Genomic DNA, 18,667 nt, shown 5'->3' on the forward strand with positions numbered 1-18,667 from the left:
CTCTGCAGGTACTTAATTTTTATCAAGAAACCAATGCCGACAAGACCACCAAAGTAATACAGAGTCATAAGGCGAATAAGCACTCATTTTGCTGTACTGCTGTGACCGCACTGGAAACAGGTAATGCAAAAATTGTGTGTTATTAACGGGAAATTAAAGTAATTTCTTCCATGATTATGAGATCGTGCTGCAGAGCGTATTCACCACATACGCATAGTGCAGAAACAACGATGCCCACGGGCATATATTCTTTATCCTCAATGAAGAAGAACTAGTACTAATGCGTCCTACTGAGCATTGACCCGTCTTCGTGCACCTATAAACACCGCCAGGCGGCCAAGGCGCACTCCAGAGGAGCAGCACAAAGTCCATCGAGCTGATTCAAAAAGCATTTGGGGGTGGGGGGGGGGGGGGGTCTGACTCCCGTCCAACTGAGCCAACTGATTAATATTGTCTGCAGAACAAAGCTCAGCAAAGGGCCTCCTCTCTCTTTCTTCCTCAGTCCAGTGGCGTGGCCGTGACCTTGCGCCACACGCCTGTCCCTCCCCATCTAGCCTCGCCCTCCTCTGGGCTAATTACACCGACAGCTAGTTTGTGAGCTCCTGCCCTCGCCATTAAAGCATCCAGGCCCAAAAAGCAAGTCTGCCTCGGCCCTTTGACAAGCGCATAATAGAATTAAGCACATAACGCTAATCCAAAGTGCACTCGGCAACCTGGCGAGGCCCCGGGGGTGTTTCGCAGCGGAACAAAATACGGCTACTGTATCAAGCATGTGTACAGTATGTTCCGCGGCTCAATTGGGATCATAAAGAATTGGCGGCGAGTCATGAAAAATATGCTCGCTTAGCAAGCCGACGGCTGTTGCGCATTTCTACACGCAATGCCGGATAAAGGCAACTGATGGCACCTACAGTTTCCCTGCGTTCTTATCTCTGCAACACAAAGACAATATGGCGGTGCCTTGAGGTACAAGTTGAATTCATCCAATGATCACATTCCGGAGATCAAAACACTAAAATTGTCTTTTCCCAGTGAAATGATGAAATAATATTTGTATCGTGTTGTTTTTGTTAAATTAAAGTAGCACTCATATCAATGCAGCATCATGCACTTGATAAAACATACACTCGTGACAAAATGAAATAAAGAAATGAAACACTTTTTGCTTCAGTCCAATGGATATTGTTCTGCTCATTACTGGTGTGCGCACCTTGTCCACCAGGGGGGCAATATAATGCAGACATCCAGATATATCGTACATGAAGTCGGTCGGCCTCAGCTCCTCGATAAGACACAATAATATGAATCATTCTTTGCAGAGGAGAAAGAATATATGCCAGAGAGTATTGTGGTGATATCTGTATAGGGTTCCACGACTGTGACCATTTGTGAGCACGTAAATGGCGCTTTCCGTTTTACGTTAGCATTTAGCTAGCGTGGCCTTTCTTTAGGCAATTGTTTGGTTCATTTAACTGCACAACATGCAATTCTCCTTGTTTTCTGCTGAGCTTGACAGTAAACTTTGAATGCCGGTGGCATTTCATGGCTTGAAGTTCACACCGCTCATGTCACCCAAAAAACTGCCCCAAATGATTAGCTCCATTGGCGAACAACTCTTAAATCGGTCGACTCGTCTCGCAAGGCACTACTGTTACGCCCATTTAACAAAACGTCCACGGTTGAATTCGGCTCGGCGGCTTGACTTCCGGCAAGATTTTCCCAGGGTTCCTTGCATTTATTTACACGGCGAGCACCCAGTTGTAGACACGGCGCCAGTCGGCCTCCACTCACCTCCTCCACTGGCTGTCTGCAAACGCCACCTCCGCCCCGCTCCCCCCATCCCTCCTGTTTTTAAACACAAGGCATCAGCCGGCCCCTTCCCCCTTCTCCCCTTTCTCTTTTTCGTCTCCTTGCAGGCAGCACACTCAATCACCCCCCGCCCCCCCAACCACCACCACCACCTCTCTTTCTCGCCATCTCAGCCTCCATTCCAATTAATGCACAATCTCCCCCCCTTCAGATGTGAGGGAACAGCCCCCACATGGCTGAAGAGGGAGAGCAGCAGCACATTAAAAAAACACCCCCTTATGTGTTTGCACATCTGCAAGCAGGAAGTGGACAACTGTCACAACCCAACCTGTTTCAAATAGCTCGAGGTGCCAAAACCACAACACTGTAACAGCTGCACGACAGACACCGTTTTAAAAATTATGAATCCAAATAATCAACAATCAGTTCACTTGATTTGATCCCATCCCCGCACTCAATCCCCGTGCATTGTCAACGAATTTAGCGCACATGTCAGTTCACATCATAATAACAACAGAAATAGATGCAAGGGAAGCCAGTAGTGTAAACAGATTAGCGTAGCATTAGCATCCTGTGTTGTCAGATGATGGGCGACCCGGGCTGAACCGTGCCTGGCACGCCGCTATGGGATGATGGCAGATGGACAAGAAGTGGTGGTGGGATTTAAAGTGTGTGCGTGTGTGGAGTGGAAAAAAATGGAGCATGAGGAGGAGAAAAAAAAATAGATGATGCTCCACTTCCGCTGGTGGGGAAGGACCAGATTCCTCTTGGGTAGTGGAGGGGTGGGGAGGGACATGAGTGCTGGGTGCAGCAAATGGAAGCGTGAACAAATGCCTGGTATCAGTTAGCAGTGTGTGATACCTTTGTAGGAATCTTCAAACACGGGGACAAGGATTAAATAAGGACACACACACATGCACACACACACACACGCACACACACGGCTCGTTAGCTCCAGGCAGACAGCAGAACGAGTGTTGCGTTTCTCACAGGACACTCGCACATGCACACAACGCTGGCTACTTTTAGCTCAATGCTGACCACAGACTAGACCGAGTGTGATCAGAACATGCTGAAAGGCCACAACACGCTGCACTTCCTCAATCAATTCAGATTAGAAGGAAGATGTCACCGGGTCTCAGAAATAAAAAGAGCAGGAAGGGGGGGTTGGGGGCTGAGTGAATGTGCAAGAAAGAAAAAAAAAGATGCGTTGTAAGGACTGAGCGTGGTGGGGTGGATTTAAATGTCTTCTCCTTTGTTCCAATTCCTGCTTTCAAGACAATTTGGAGAGTGCTCCGCAATGCTTTCTGGCTCCCTTCACATGCAAAAGTTTGTGATGCCCCGTGACATAAACATTCCATCCTCAAAGAGGCACACACACACACACACACACACACACACAAACCCAGCTGGAGCACACAAGCTCCCTTTGTGCGGCATTCCTTCCTGCCAGCTAGCATGCTAGCTTAGCTCCTCTCCCATCTGCTTCATAACTTTCCCCCTCGGCTTTTGTCTGAGGGCCGGCCGGCGAGGAGACGAGAGCTCGTCTTACCATGGGAGACGACGGGGAGGGTGGGGGGGCGACAAGGTCCAAAAAGAAAAAAAATCCAAAAAAAAGGGGGCTCCGTCGGTTCAAGCGGCAGCCAGCTCAGCAGATTTCCAGCAGCTCTACGGCGGCGTTCGTGCTGCCGGCTTGCCTCCCTGCACTCCCAGCTTTGTGTGCTGTGTGTTTTCCCTTTAAATTGCTCAGGCTGCCTCCCCCCACCGCCTTAGCTCACGCTCTCTCTCGCTCTCACTCACACACACACACAAACACACACACACACGCACACACACACACAAATGCAGTCCAGCCAAGGCACTAAAGCACTCACAGAAATGACACTGTAGTCAAAAGCATCTCGTAGTTGTTCAAATAATCGTGTCCTTATTCGCTCACAGCAGTCCTTGTGGTCTTCTGTTTAAAAAAAAACACCCCCAAAAAGCGTGACACTGGTCCTGGAAATGTTTCCCCGCTCATGTGTTTTCTCGTCCTCACCCTGCCCCAATATTGTGTCTCGTTTGTTTTTGTTTTTTTTCTCCACTCAGTAGTCAAACAAAGAAAGGAAAGGAACAGAGGGGAGCTCACGCGCACACGCGCACAAACACACGCACACACTATGCACAAGCTTGGAGCCCAACCCCCCAGGTTTTTTTTTTTCCTTTTCACTCACTGCCTTTTTCTAAACTGCACGCACACATGCATGCGTGCACACATATACAGAAACACACCAACGCACCCCCCCCCCCCCCACCCCTCCAGCAACCTCCCTCAGCCTGATCTGGCCTCCTTCTTATTCGTCTACTCACTCCCTCCCACAACCACTACACCCCCCCCCCACACACACACACTTGTGTCAAGCAGATGGGATTGGAGAGCACACACTACCTCCACGCCTCGTGTGCACGCTTGGTGTGTGCATGCGCAAACCGGCGCGGGTTACGATCAGGCCGGGAAGCAGGTTTGTATGTCTTGCATAATTATAATCGTAAAATAACAATAAAAAAATAAAAGGTGCTAATGTTGTTTGAGGCGGCCCGGTAGTCCAGTGGTTAGCACGTCGGCTTCACAGTGCAGAGGTACTGGGTTCGATTCCAGCTCCGGCCTCCCTGTGTGGAGTTTGCATGTTCTCCCCGGGCCTGCGTGGGTTTTCTCCGGGTACTTTCCTCCCACATTCCAAAAACATGCGTGGTAGGCTGATTGAACGCTCTAAATTGTCCCTAGTTGTGAGTGTGAGTGCGAATGGTTGTTGGTCTCTGTGTGCCCTGCGATTGGCTGGCAACCGATTCAGGGTGTCCCCCGCCCACTGCCCGGAGACAGCTGGGATAGGCTCCAGCACCCCCCGCGACCCTAGTGAGGATCAAGCGGTTAGGAAGATGAATGAATGAATGAATGAATGTTGTTTGAAAGGGCCATAATGCTAAAAGCTAGCAATATTATATGCAGTACACGGCACAGTGAAAAGTAGTTAATATACCAGCCAATCCTAGACCAAGTCTGAAAAGACGTTTAAAAACGTCTTTGGGAGTGAATGAGTTAATATTTGTATCCTTAATTTTTTTAATTTTTTTTTTGGGGTGGGTCACGCTTAAATTCTGTGATGGAACAAAACGTCGAACAGTAATGCCGAATGGTGAGCCGCAATTCATCTGTTGACAATGTACAGCAGGAACAAGCTGTTAACACATCGGGTTGAGCCGATTAGTCGACTAGTCCACCAAGTCATCTTCTTCACTATTCAAAAGCGACATTTAAAACTTGACATTGAAATGTAAAAACAGTAATCCCGAATGGGGAACAGTGATGACCGTATGGAAAGACCATAGCGGCAAAAAGCAGTACCCACATGAGTCGACTCGTACGCATGAAAACAAACTAGTGGTGGAAGAGAATAGCAGTTAGCCTCGTTAGCTGTGACTATTCCGTGTCTTAAAAGATTCATACCAGCAAGTACCGCATATCTGAAACCCGTCTATGGTGCAAAAAAAAAAAAAAAACATGCTGAAAAGTTAATTATGTCATCAATTCATCAATTTGGACTCTACTTTCATCACATTATAGTCAACTACAAAAAACATCTTGAGTTCCACACTTGTTGACATGTCACACACACACACACAGACCGTATTTCACAGTTTCCGATCAAATACACACAAGCAGGCACGCACGCTGCCCGAGTGCCAGCCACGTGCAGTTTGAAGATGGAATTCCAGAGTCAGGAGAAAGGAGGAGGGGGTGGGGGGAGAGAGAACGAGATGAGGGATGAAGGGATGGAAACTACAGCGCCGGAGTGGCAAAAAGGAAATATAAGTGCTCTGACTGCACGTGGGGACTCTTATAGACTCAACTGCTCCCACCTCACCCCACCTGCTCCGCATGAGACCGCCGAACACTTCCAGACAAGACTAGCCGATCCATAAAAAAAAGAAATAAAACAGCTGAATATGCGCCAGTTGTGACCGCAGCACACTAACTTGCGCGCATGCGGACAGCTCCAAGAGCGCAAAACAGCTGCAACGGAATACACACATGCACACTGTGCTTAAAGTTACAGCGGTGCTTCCAGATGCAAGTTTATTTCCCGTGAGAACCATCGCATCTCAAAACACAAGCGTAGGCGTTGATCGATTATTTAAATATCTGTCGGCGACCTCCCTTCGCAAGTATCTCGCGCCGTTGTGCTCAATATTTTTCATTTGTGACATCGGGAAAATAATCGGTCCGCTCGGGTTAAACGCGGACATAGCTGAGGGGTCAAAGGTAAACAAGACGAGTCGATGGGCGGGGCTTGGAGCAGAGGCAGACAAATAGGAAGGCAGATTACATAATTCTCTGCCGATATTGATTTATCATGTTACCCATTTGCCCCCCCCCCCCCCGCCAGTGAGTGCAAACATTTCTAGTATTTGTGCCGGAGAGAGAGAGCGAGAGAGAGCGAGAAGGGAAAGCAGATGGACTGATATGGGGTTGAAAAAGACGAGGCGATGGGCCTAATCGCCGGGAATCATGGGATGCAGCCAAAGAGTTGGCGATTTATCCATTTGTGTTCATATTGTATTTAATTGAAAGATGTTTGTCGTTTTTTTTTCTCTTTCTCCTTCTTTCTACATACATTCTTGCTGCTGGAGGCTGTAAATTTCCCCAGTGTGGGACGAATAAAGGATATCTTATCTTATCTTATCTTATCTTATCTCATAAAGTAGCCAGCCGGTATTGGATAATGGAGGCAGACAAGAGGGGGGGAAAGAAAGCATTTAGGAGAATATTGAATTGAGCGGCGACAGAAGAAGCGGTCGGGAGGGGCCGGGGGGGGCGGGGGGGGGGGCAAACTGAACACGGACAGGCACGACCCTTTTTTTGGAAGCATTACATAAGAGCGAGTCGCATTGGAAAGACTGGGACACTGTTGTTCCAGAACGACAAAGCAAGAGGCACTAAAATCATAAGTCTCAAGTGTTATGTAACTTGTGAGTCCCGAGTCATGCTGGGGGGGATAAAAAAAAAAAACTCGTTGAGTCGCAACATACGTTTCCACATCAGCCACTCCACACTCTGCACGTATGTTTGTTAGCTAACACGTTCACAATTACGTTTTTTTTTTTTTTTTTTAATGGGCTGCCGGCTGAGCAATTGCAAAAAAATTTTTTCCTCAATATTGCAATTGTGACTAAAAATGCTTTTTTTTTGTGGTCTCGTGTATTTTATTATTTTTTTTAACGAACGCCGGCAATGAATGAGTCTGTATCACAATCATCATATCCGAGTGAGAGTTGTGAACTTATGGATGGAAACCAAGAAGGGCCGGTGGAAGAGTGGTTAGCGCGTCGACCTCACAGTGCAGAGGTCGTGGGTTCGATCTCAACTCGGGCTTTCCTGTGTGGGGTTTGCATGTTCACCCCCGGCCTGCGTGGGTTTTCTCCGGGTACTTTCCTCCCACATTCCAAAAACATGCGTGGCAGGCTGATTGAACACTCCAAATTGTCCCTAGGTGTGAGTGTGAGCGTGGATGGTTGTTCGTATCTGTGTGCCCTGTAATTGGCTAGCAACCGGTTCAGGGTGTCCAAAGAAGGCTGGGATAGGCTCCAGCACCCCCCCACGAACCTTGTGAGGATATAGTGGATCAAAAAATGGATGGATGGAAGAAACCAAGTAAACACCAATTCCTAAAATTGTGTTGGGTCATGTCAACGGAGTCACACAGGCTGGTGAATTTGCTATGGGAAAAAGCCCGTCAAATTTATACCAATAACCAAAAACGAATGAAGCTCAAAGGGCCACAGGCGCTTGAAAAGATAAATTAATTGCCAGTTAATGTTTAATGAGCTACACACACACGCACACACATCACGTTTTTAATGCTACACTGCTGACTAAGCTCTGATCAATCGGCCATCCGATTGAATTAGCTGATATTTTATTATCATCAAAATAATTTTTTTTCTTTTTTTATACATTTACACCTCATGACATGAGACAAAGATAATGAAATGCAAATATCCTCCCCTAAAAAAAAAATAATTACATTATTTTTCTCTCTGCTATGTCAAAATAAACTCCAGTACAAAATATTTTCAAACAATCAAACGTTCTGTGTATCATTCAAACTTTTATTTTCGTAACCATTAGGGCACCCCGCAAAAAAGTGATTTTTATTCATTATATTTTTTTTTAAAACCATCGTCCGATCAATCGGTTATTGGAATTTTATTCGGCGCACGATGAGAATTGAACATCTTCCTTATAAAATCCATGTCGGGCCCTACGGTTGACATGAGAAACACACACACACACACACACACAAAAAACAACCTCAAAACAAAACAAACTCATCCAACTACAAATCTAATCAAGCAATACAAAGCGCGACACGCACTGATAAAAAAGGAACAAACACAGAGTAGCGGGCACGCGCACACGCTAATCACGCGCTACGGCCACAATAACACGTAAAGCCCGCATGCAAACAAACAACATCGTGTCGTCGCGGCGCCGTGATGTAACGCCGCGCAATAACACGCGTCGGCGGAGCCGCCAGCTTGTTTTGTCGGAGCGGGAAAAGTAGGACAGGATGAGATCAACGCAATCTGACACAGATGTGTGACAACGTCGTACACGCGTTAATCGTACATCCCTGCCATGTTGTGTGAGCAATTCTTGTCAGTAAACGCAGTGAAACGAGATATTTTAAGCAATTCTTGGCTTCATTTGCCGGAAGTCGGAAGCAATCGTTTCAGGTAAATGCTGCAATATTCCATCATCCACAATTCTCCTCAGATAATCCTTTATCGTCTGGAATTCCTCCACAGATTATCTATCCTTTGATTGAACATTGACGAGAGCGGAGGAGGGAATCTTGTTGTAGGTCTGTGAATCTTGCTGGCCTTGCATTTACCCCCCGCGGACATGCTTTGTGTACATCCGTGATTGTGACACCGCCCACTTATTTAAAAAAAAAAATTGTAATGCCTTTCTAGTGCGAATGGTTGTTCGTTTCTGTGTGCCCTGCTTCACAGTGCCGAGGTACCGGGTTCGATTCCAGCTCCGGCCTCCCTGTGTGGAGTTTGCATGTTCTCCCCGGGCCTGCGTGGGTTTTCTCCGGGTGCTCCGGTTTCATTCCAAAAACATGCGTGGCATGCTGATTGAACACTCTAAATTGTCCCTGGGTGTGAGTGTGAGCGTGGATGGTTGTTCGTTTCTGTGTGCCCTGCGATTGGCTGGCAACCGGTTCAGGGTGTCCCCCGCCTACTGCCCGGAGACAGCTGGGATAGGCTCCAGCACCCCCGTGACCCTAGTGAGGATCAAGTGGCTCTGAAGATGAATGAATGAATGAATGAATGAGTGAATGAATGAATGAATGAATGAATGAATGAATGAATGAATGAATGAATGCCTTTCTAGGTATGCACTGCAGGTAAACAACAACAGCCCGAGGCCGCGTCAGAACGCCGCGAATGGGAAATAAGAGCAAAGAGGAGCCCCGAGACGGAGCCTTGAGGCACTCCATCCTGGCGACGCAGCAGGCAGCGGCTTCTCCTCGGAGCTTTTAAACGCCATCAGCGAGCGCCTTTGTTTGGCTGAGTGACGGCAAGCCCCGCTCCCCCTAAAATTTTATCGGGGGGAGATGGCTCGAAGCGGAATGTACAGTGGGAGCAGCTCGCATTTCACGGCAGGGCGGGGAGCCCCCGTGAACTCGGGAGTGGGTATCCGGCTGGAGTGTGTGTGTGGGGGGGGGGGCTGCATAAGAGGGAAGGGTGAGTGAGTTTAGCAACTATTTTTAGGCCAGATGGGAGCCTGGATTTCAAGTGTTCACACATCTGCATGTCAGGCTGCAAATCTCACTTGAATAATGTGTGTGTTGGGGGTGTTTGGGCTCCCTTTACGGCACCTGCAGGAATCAACACCTCACTCCAACTTTTTTTTTTTTTTAATTAGCTCCCTCCCTCCCTGTGCCTTTATGCCCCCCCCCCTCCACTCCAAACTCTCTAGCGCTCTCCTTTGTTTGCCGCTTTCATTTTGTGACATCTTGCTCTGCTCAGCGAGGAGAGTGTGACAGTCTGCACATGGAACACACCAGCGAGAGGGGAAAAAAGAAAAAAAATATATTTTGCTGACAAAGCAGATTAAACACCACAGGCGTTTTTTTTTTTTTTTTAAGGCTGGCAAGGGCAGCCTGTGATTTACGGCTCCTAATAAGTCCTCAGCTCACTTGCTTTTATGATGCCATCATTATGAGTTATAGGGCGCCTAATGAGGGCGGCGGCCGTGTCCTTACAAGTGTCCCGGCTTTGGAATAATGTTGGCTCAGGAGAGGGCGCACAAAAGGCCGGGATGCGAACCGCGGCCGGTCGACGGCGGCCGTAAATAACAGAGATGCCACAAGTTAGGGAGGCGCATGAAAAGATTCAAAGATGCACGAGTGTGGGAGTTTCCCCGGGCCAGTTGCTAGGACACCTGCTCGAGGCACGTGCAAGGGCCTTGCAACGTCTGGCCCTGAACTTTGACCTCAGCGGGGTCTTGCTGTTCCTCTATAGAAGCATCAGAAACAGAAGCCGAGGACAACACTCTGTCCCTAGGAAACGAGGGCTGAACCATTTTCTAAAATCACCACCCCCCATTATAACAATGTAATAAGCGGACTCTCAAACAACCACATCTGCATACAAAGTACAGCACATGAAGGAGGAAAAATCCGTTTTTTCCACTCCCAAAATCGCATTCCACCACATTGCAATGTCGATTTGAATTTCAGGAATTATTCAGCCCCTGCATGAAGTGATGCAATGTATGACACCACTCCAGTCCAAAAAGCAGCTGAATGAGCAACGAAGAAATCGCCTAAAAGCACACAAATGCGCACACGGAACCCGAAGAGCCTGCATGCAACTACAAAAGAACAACAAAAAAGTCTGACACAAACGCGCACATCTGGCTCCTCTTACACACACACACACACACACACACACACACGAGTCGATGAATATGGCATTGTGCGTGCGTGTGTGTGTGCGCGCAAGCATGTGTGTGGGGGAGTGAGTCGCTGTCAGACACACAAACACAAACCACATGCAGCTGTGCAGTGTCTGCCACACATGCACGTGACACACACACACACACACACACACACACACACACGCGGGCGCCGTAGCAACAGAAGAAAACATGTCTGTAAGGCCATTGCGGGTATGCTGGATGAGTTCAGCACCACGTGCGACGGTGGAAATCCTCAAGTGTGTGTGCGTGCGCGTGAGAAACGAGAAGAGGGGCAAGCGAGGTGAACAACAAGCAGCTTTCCAATTCCGCACGGCGTTTGAAGTTCCCTCCCGTGATGGCCACGTGCAAAATTTAACATCAAACGCTTTTTAAATGGTGTGGGGAGAGAGAGGAGGGGGGCGGGGGGGGGGGGGGGGGAGACCGGGGACCCTACCGCCCTTCATCACGGCATCCTCCTCCTCCTCACTCCTCATCTTGACACCCCGCCTTAGCCCACTCCCCCACTCACGCTCTCTGATCTGGCGGAGCGGCCTGCAGATAAAGTGGCGACCAGTCAGATTAGACATCCTGACGCCAAGCTTCCTCACACACACACACACACACACATAGGTCGGCATGCCCTTGAGAGAGAGTGGGATCCGAAGAAAAAGATAAGGCAAAAAATCGAAGCCACTCTTATCTGCTCGGTTAGTGTCAAGGAAAAGTAGTTGATTAAAATTTGGCTTTTTCAAGGACCAGATAAAGACATTTATGAACAGTTCTAAATTAAGATAACCTTTATTAGTCTCGCAATGGAGAAATTCCAGATTCACAGCAGCAAAGTTATGAAAGGAAGAAGCAGAACAACAAAAAAATAGGAGCTGCTGGAAAGGCAGCCACTCTCGCGGCGCCATTTTGAAGTCAAAAATAACAAAAATAACACAAGACAACACATAGGACAGAGACAGTCGTGCAATCTTCGCCACTTTTCCGCATACACTTTGTTGTCTGAAGCAGTTCTAGATGAAAGAGGAGAGGATCAAAGTGTCCTTTCACCAGTGGATCAGAGACATCATGCTGAAAAACACGAAGCTGTAGCGTCCATTGACGAAAAGAGATCAGTTCACTTCTCCTGTCCCACATAATCCGCTTCAAACTCCAAGCCGCGACTCCCAGCTCCAAATCCGCATCGGCATCCGCGCCAACGCTCCTTTCTTCTCATCGTTGGCTCCTCAAGACCTCCATCCAGCCGCAGACCGTTCAACAGCACCGATCTCTCCGCTGAACAAAGCGGGGCTGTGAAAAATGCTGCCCATTACAGGCGCAAGACACAAGCGCCCCGGGACTGTCCAGCAACGACAGTCAAATGGCGGCGACATTCCTCCAGTCAAAAACAGTGCTGGTATACCCATGCTGCCGAGAAGGCGCAACCACCAAGCACAGAGTCTCCTCCTTGATGAATGTCGTGGCCAAAAAATGCTGAAAAAGGTCCACAACAAGTCCACACGACGTAACAACAAACACAAAGTGACAAAAGAAACACAAGAACAACAAAAAAAGCAAGGCTCATGAGAGCACTTGCTGACGGCTGCCTACTCAGGCGCCATCTTGACTTGTTAGTGGAAGCACAAAATCTTCAGGTTTCCTTGAAAAAAAAAAAAAGGCACGAAAAGCCTACTAGAACAGCGGACATGTATTTGGCATTACTTGGAGGAACTTAACATGAGTTTGATTGTAATTGGGCACAATTGTGCAACCTCTTTTTTTTTTTTAATCATCTGGGTTGTGCGTTATAGGTCAAAAAGGCGCAAAAACGCTTTAAAATTATATTTGTCTCATTTTTAACATCACCTAAAAAAAAAAGGCATTTGGACAGGGGTGTGTAGACTTTTTATATCTACCGTAAAAGGGCGTGTGGGTGGTCAACTAATGAGGTTGATGACGCTGGCGCCGCGGGTGGCTCGGACAGATGCACACGATGGCGTTCACTCTCCTTTACGGGCGGTTTTGATGTGGCGGGTGGGCGGGGCCACACACTGCGAAACGATGGCGGACACGTGGAACACACACGCTGCAAATGAGTGCCAATGCATTTGTTGAAGATAATCTTAGAAATTTACTGAGCTGCATGTAAAGGTGCCCAGCAATATGGATTTTTGCCAATTTGAAAAAAAAAAAATTTAATTTCAATAACCGATTAATCAGGAAAACTATGGCCAATAAAGAAGATGTTGAAAAGGATGGTCAAAATAAGTTGCCCTATCAATCTTTTTTTTTTTTTTTTTTTTTTAAACATGAGAGTTTTATTAACGTCTTTGTTATAGTGTCCCAAAATCGGCACGACTTTTGGACGACGGGAGAGTACGTCTTAACTGGATAAGTAAAGGTTCATTAAGTAAGTATGGCGGCCCGGTAGTCCAGTGGTTAGCACGTCGGCTTCACAGTGCAGAGGTACCGGGTTCGATTCCAGCTCCGGCCTCCCTGTGTGGAGTTTGCATGTTCTCCCCGGACCTGCGTGGGTTTTCTCCGGGTGCTCCGGTTTCCTCCCACATTCCAAAAACATGCGTGGCAGGCTGATTGAACACTCTAAATTGTCCCTAGGTGTGAGTGTGAGTGCAAATGGTTGTTCGTCTCTGTGTGCCCTGCGATTGGCTGGCAACCGATTCAGGGTGTCCCCCGCCTACTGCCCGAAGACAGCTGGGATAGCCTCCAGCACGCACCGCGACCCTGGTGAGGATCAAGCGGCTCGGAAGATGAATGAATGAATGAATAAGTAAGTATGGATGGGTGAGTACTGTTATCGGCCTTATTTTAAGATATCGGGCAGTCACGAAGGCTCTCGATACCAGCCACCAATAGTTCTGGCAAGCAGTAGTCGGTGTTCGACGTTTGACACATCGGCGAATCATCAATTGCGTCAGAAAAAAAGATCTTTACTCACAGTTTTCCGTCCTTGTGTTAAATGAAATTTTAAGTATGAGAGGTATCAGTACTCTGTATCGATAAGTACCCAAAGAGTGAATCAGCCTGGGGAAAAAAAAGGGATAGAATATCCCTATAAATCAGTAAATAAAGGGCAGACAGCTTAAGGTGGATCAAGAAATCTGATCCTGCCGATAAAAGAGACCAAGCAACAGCCACAGAGGAAGAAAGATTAAAAGAAAAAAGAGGCAGGCGATAAAATGACAGAGTGAAGTGCCTGGCCCGGTCCCAGCTTTGTCTGCGCTCTCGGGGGAGGGAAGTAGGCTGGCAGAGGCGAGCGGCCGTCTGTCCTGGCTCGACGCCAGGCGGCACGCCGCACCGCCGCGCTGCCCCCGGGAAAGGCCCGAGAGTCGCGGGAGCAGGCGGCTGCAGGGGCGGTCCCGAGTCAAGGATCACAACATCGCACGGGCGAGGAGAAACCGAGCTGCCTTGATCACCTTGACGCCGGGCGGCCAAGGTTGCGACTCACCAAAACACTGTTTCATGATCCATTTGTGCCACTTTCCCGAACTAGACAACCGATGATGTTCTACCGTCGGACGGTGCAAGGATGACCAAAGTCCATTTTCAAATCAGCCATCCAAGTCTCCATGGCGACTGTGTGTGTGTGTGTGTGTGTGTGAGAGAGAATGACATCCGTGTTGGATCACCTCAGCTCACATTTCCGCCAAGCCTTTCCTCTCTACGCAGGTTTCAGTTTACGTCTGGCTCCAGCCTGGTCTTCCTCGCACTTAGCATCCCTCACCTGACCGACAACGACAGGAGAGAGCGAAACGTCGGGCCTCCCAATGAGCCCTCCGACCACACTTAATCAAAACTATGCCGGGGAGGGGGGGGGGGGGCTCATTGGGGTCAGGCGCATGCCTGACCCGGACCCTCCCCCACAAAGTAGCCTTTTATCGATGAGGTCACTAGTTGAGAGGTTCAAGAGAGAGAGAGGACTAGCGGACTAGCGGTTCTCAAAACTACGGTCGGAAAATGGAGGTCCTTTTATTTTAACATATACTCGTTAATCTTTAATATGTCAACGATGAAAAAGTCATATCAAATTGGTCAATATGGTGTCTAAATAAATGACTTTTTAAACATGATGTGCTGAGTAAGTGAAAAGTTCAACGCGATAAGTATTTCCAACCAGTCAGTATTAAAGATTATTGAGCGCTAACGGATGATTTTTGTTATATTTCTTTCTATTAAAGGGATCAAAAATTCAAAACGCGGTATTCTGATTAACACTGCGTTTGTGGATTATGAATTAACTCATTCACTGCCATTGACGGCTATAGAAGTCAAAAGGTCCAGCCTGTTTTACGACAGGCTGCCAATAAGTCATACACTACCGCCAATCAAATTCAGCTTTGTAAAACACTGCAAAGATGAACAGCTTCCTGTAGATGGCGGCGTTGCGTTGGATTTGAGATCAGTACCGCTTTTGTGTAGAAGATAAAGAACTGGGTGCAATCTCGGCTTGTCACTTCGACAATCAGAGGAGAGAAATGTTGGAAGTCGGACAAGTTTAGGCCTCTCACATTCGAAAAGAACACAACTCGCAATTGCAATTTACCAAGTGTCGTCACAGAGTGCGGCGCTACAAATTGCAGAGACGGCGAGCGTCGAACAAGTGAACCCTTCGAGGCATGAAGCGAATCCTCAAAAGGAAGCTGCCGCTTCTTCCATTTCTAAGATGACAGCCAAAATGTGCCATTTTCTATTTTTACACTCGCCAACACGCTGCCAGCTGCACACTTGGAAACTTCCTCCGTGTGCGCGCGAACAACATTTTCCATTGTTGGAGGAGGACATGCACATGCATTCCCACCCACATGTAATCGACGTCGCCATGTGCTCATTCGTGACTATTTTGGTTATTTCCAACTGGGAGTGAAACTTGCTGCGGTACCACAGACACGCACACACACACAATGCATGAGGGGAACGCATCCCCTCTCAAACATCACAGCCTGTTCGCCGGATAGGTTCATGTGGAGGATTATTAAAGAATGAATGATGCGTGAGTGTTGCTGCGTGTGGACTTTGATTCGCAAGCAGGAAGGCGCACTTAAGCGATCCCCCTCGGCGCGGCGGATCCATTCCACGCACAAAAGGCGGGGAGGCGGAAAAAGAGGCGAGTGATGACAGCGGAAGGAGAGAAGAAATGTGGCTGAGAGAGAGCTGAACAAAGAGAGGATGAGAAGCCAGGAAACAGGAAGTGTGCTGGGAGGAAATGGGAAAATTTGTTTTAGAGAGCAGATGCTTTGTTGGGGTGACGTATGACATTCCTGCTGGGATGGTGGCGGGCTGGATGCATGGCAGGCCGCTCGCCACTCAAGTATTGTGAAAACCATCTAACACACCTTTGAAAAAGCTCACCCGCTGGCCACTGAAAAGAAGCTGCAGACTTTCTGCAGTATACATATATAATAATCTACATAACTACGTGTTTGAGCCAAAAAAATATATTGGTCATCATGGGGCTTTTTCACACCACAACGGGGCACTCTAAAAAGCAACCACAGCAGCCTGAAGCCTATCTTGGGCAGAGTTTTATTTTTATTACGTATTTCAATTTTCTGCCTTTCTCCGAATGACATGCAGGAACTCGCGGCCCACAATGAAGTCGCTCTAAATCAGTCAAGTCGTCGGGATGTCTGAAGCCTAGATGCATTTTCTGGGTGAAGGCAGAGCAAGCCAGCTGACCGCATGTCGCAACTGTGCCTTGCAAATGCAGGCACTCGCGTTTTCATACTGCGGGGAAGGGGTGATTCGTGCTAAACTACAAAGTGCGGCACCGTTGTAGCCCCGCCTCAAAAAAATCAGGACAACTGAAACAGTGCCTCGCTATATCTCCACAAGTGAGTACAGAGGTGTGCATCTTGCGTGCGTAGGGCCACGTGAGAACCAGAAAATATTATGGAGGGCCGGATCAAAAGGGTGAACTAAATTTGATTTAATTCGATTAATTAAATTCGATTAATTGGATTTCTTTATTTAAAAAGCAGTATTTTGCATTTTTTGGCACGTTTTTCAGACTTTAAGAGTTCATTATTCCGTCGTATCGAACGGGATTTGCTCGACTTGGCGCTACTGCGGGCTTCCGTATCGTCTCCCCCTTCCTCCCTATGCTCTGCAACTTCAAGTAACTGTCCAAATGAAATGAATGCAGTTGTTGACATCGAACCTTAATTGTGTACCAACCTTCGGCGGGCCGGATTAAAAAGAACAACTGGCCGGATTTGGCCCGCGGGCCGTAGTCTGCCCACCTCCGATATAAACCAATCTCTCTTAATTGTGTACCAACCTTCGGCGGGCCATATTAAAAAGACCAACGGGCCGGATTTGGCCCACGGGCCGTAGTTTGCCCAACTCTGATATAAACCAATCTCTCTGAATTGTGTACCAACCTTCGGCGGGCCGGATTAAAAAGACCAACGGGCCGGATTTGGCCCACGGGCCGTAGTTTGCCCACCTCTGATATAAACCAATCTCTCTTAATTGTGTACCAACCTTCGGCGGGCCGGATTAAAAAGACCAATGGGCCGCATTTGGCCCGCGGGCCGTAGTTTGCCCACCTCTGATATAAACCAATCTCTCTTAATTCACTTTAGACAGTCCAGTTCTGGATGAGCAAGTCACGCTTCACTTGCAAAATCGTCAGCGTGAGAAGCACTCCAAGCACCAGCAACAAGTGACCAATCAGATCGCGATGCTCTGACCCAAAAATATATATATATATATATATATATATATATATATATATATATATATATATATATATATATATATATATATATATATATATATATACACACACACATTTCTTTCTCCGCTTTGCCTGGCGACTGTAACTCCTCTCTGTGTATACCATAAAATTATGAACGCCGTTAGCCCAAAGTGCTATTCATATAAATAATTACACTGCACTGACACTGATTGCAGCTCTGGAGGGTTGCGTTTATGATGTCACAAAAGTTTAAAGGCAGGGTTCAGCGGGGGTACACATGGAGGTGTGAAGTCAACAGGGAGGTTACGGGCTTGGCTGCGGGGTACCGAAAAGGGTGGAGGGCTGGTGTTGCGGTGCTCTAACATTCACACACACGAGATACAAACAAAGAAAACACACGCATGCACAAACACACAGCGCAGCTTGTAGAGAGGGAGCACAACACCGCATTAAATATTCAGTGAGTTTTTCCAGCATGTGCTCTTTCCACTTTCACACGTGTTGAAGTGTAAAAAAAAATAAAAAATTGCATCGGGAGAGCGATGGAGAAGACATCAAGGGGTGGGGGGGAGGAGTCAATGAGGGCAAAGCAGCACAAGCAAGCGAGCGATCTTAAAAACGATTGAGAGAGAGTGTGTAAACCCAGCTGACCGCGTTCCAAGCTACCAGTACTCCCCTTAGCAACAGCCCGAGCTCAGCCTGTATCCTATTGGCCCAATGACAGCATGCATCACAATCCCATGCATGGCGCCGTAGCCAATCGGCGGCCACCATGCAACTCTGCATTTTGGGTTACGTCGGCATGGCAACACAAGCCTGCACTTGGCCCTGAATGTGGCGCGCACCAAAATTAATCCAAATACCTGGACAAATTTAATCAGTTTGCATTTTAAGTCTTTGTGTTTGCAAAACGGTGCCCCCATGCCGCCTCGTGTTGGCCTGTTGTCGTGGGATTCTGGAGCTTTGCTGAAACCTTAGTGTAATATCCACTTTTTTTTTTTAAACACACTGGTTTACAAACAAATTGTGAAGTAAGGCTACAATCAAATCTTGCTAGCCGTTTAAAAATGTACAGACCTGCTTTCAACAGCACATAGCAAGACTCAAATTATTTTTTTTAAATTTTGCGAATCGACTTCATTTGA

At 47.6% G+C, this 18,667-nt stretch overlaps 1 long non-coding RNA gene across 2 annotated transcripts; it reads left to right on the forward strand.

The window, feature by feature from the left end:
- The first annotated feature begins 4,191 nt into the window (after window positions 1–4,191).
- Window positions 4,192–14,892, forward strand: LOC127602826 (uncharacterized). Of its 2 annotated transcripts, XR_007962887.1 has the most exons (4): window positions 4,192–4,310; window positions 8,656–8,711; window positions 9,248–9,600; window positions 14,316–14,892. It is a non-coding gene; the product is annotated as an uncharacterized LOC127602826 (long non-coding RNA). The 2 variants fall into 2 exon arrangements; XR_007962886.1 differs by lacking the exon at window positions 14,316–14,892 and having other exon boundaries at window positions 9,248–10,788.
- The last annotated feature ends 3,775 nt before the right edge of the window (window positions 14,893–18,667 follow it).

The sequence above is a fragment of the Hippocampus zosterae genome, chromosome 1 (assembly GCF_025434085.1).
Source record: "Hippocampus zosterae strain Florida chromosome 1, ASM2543408v3, whole genome shotgun sequence".
NCBI classification, from domain to species: Eukaryota; Metazoa; Chordata; class Actinopteri; order Syngnathiformes; family Syngnathidae; genus Hippocampus; species Hippocampus zosterae.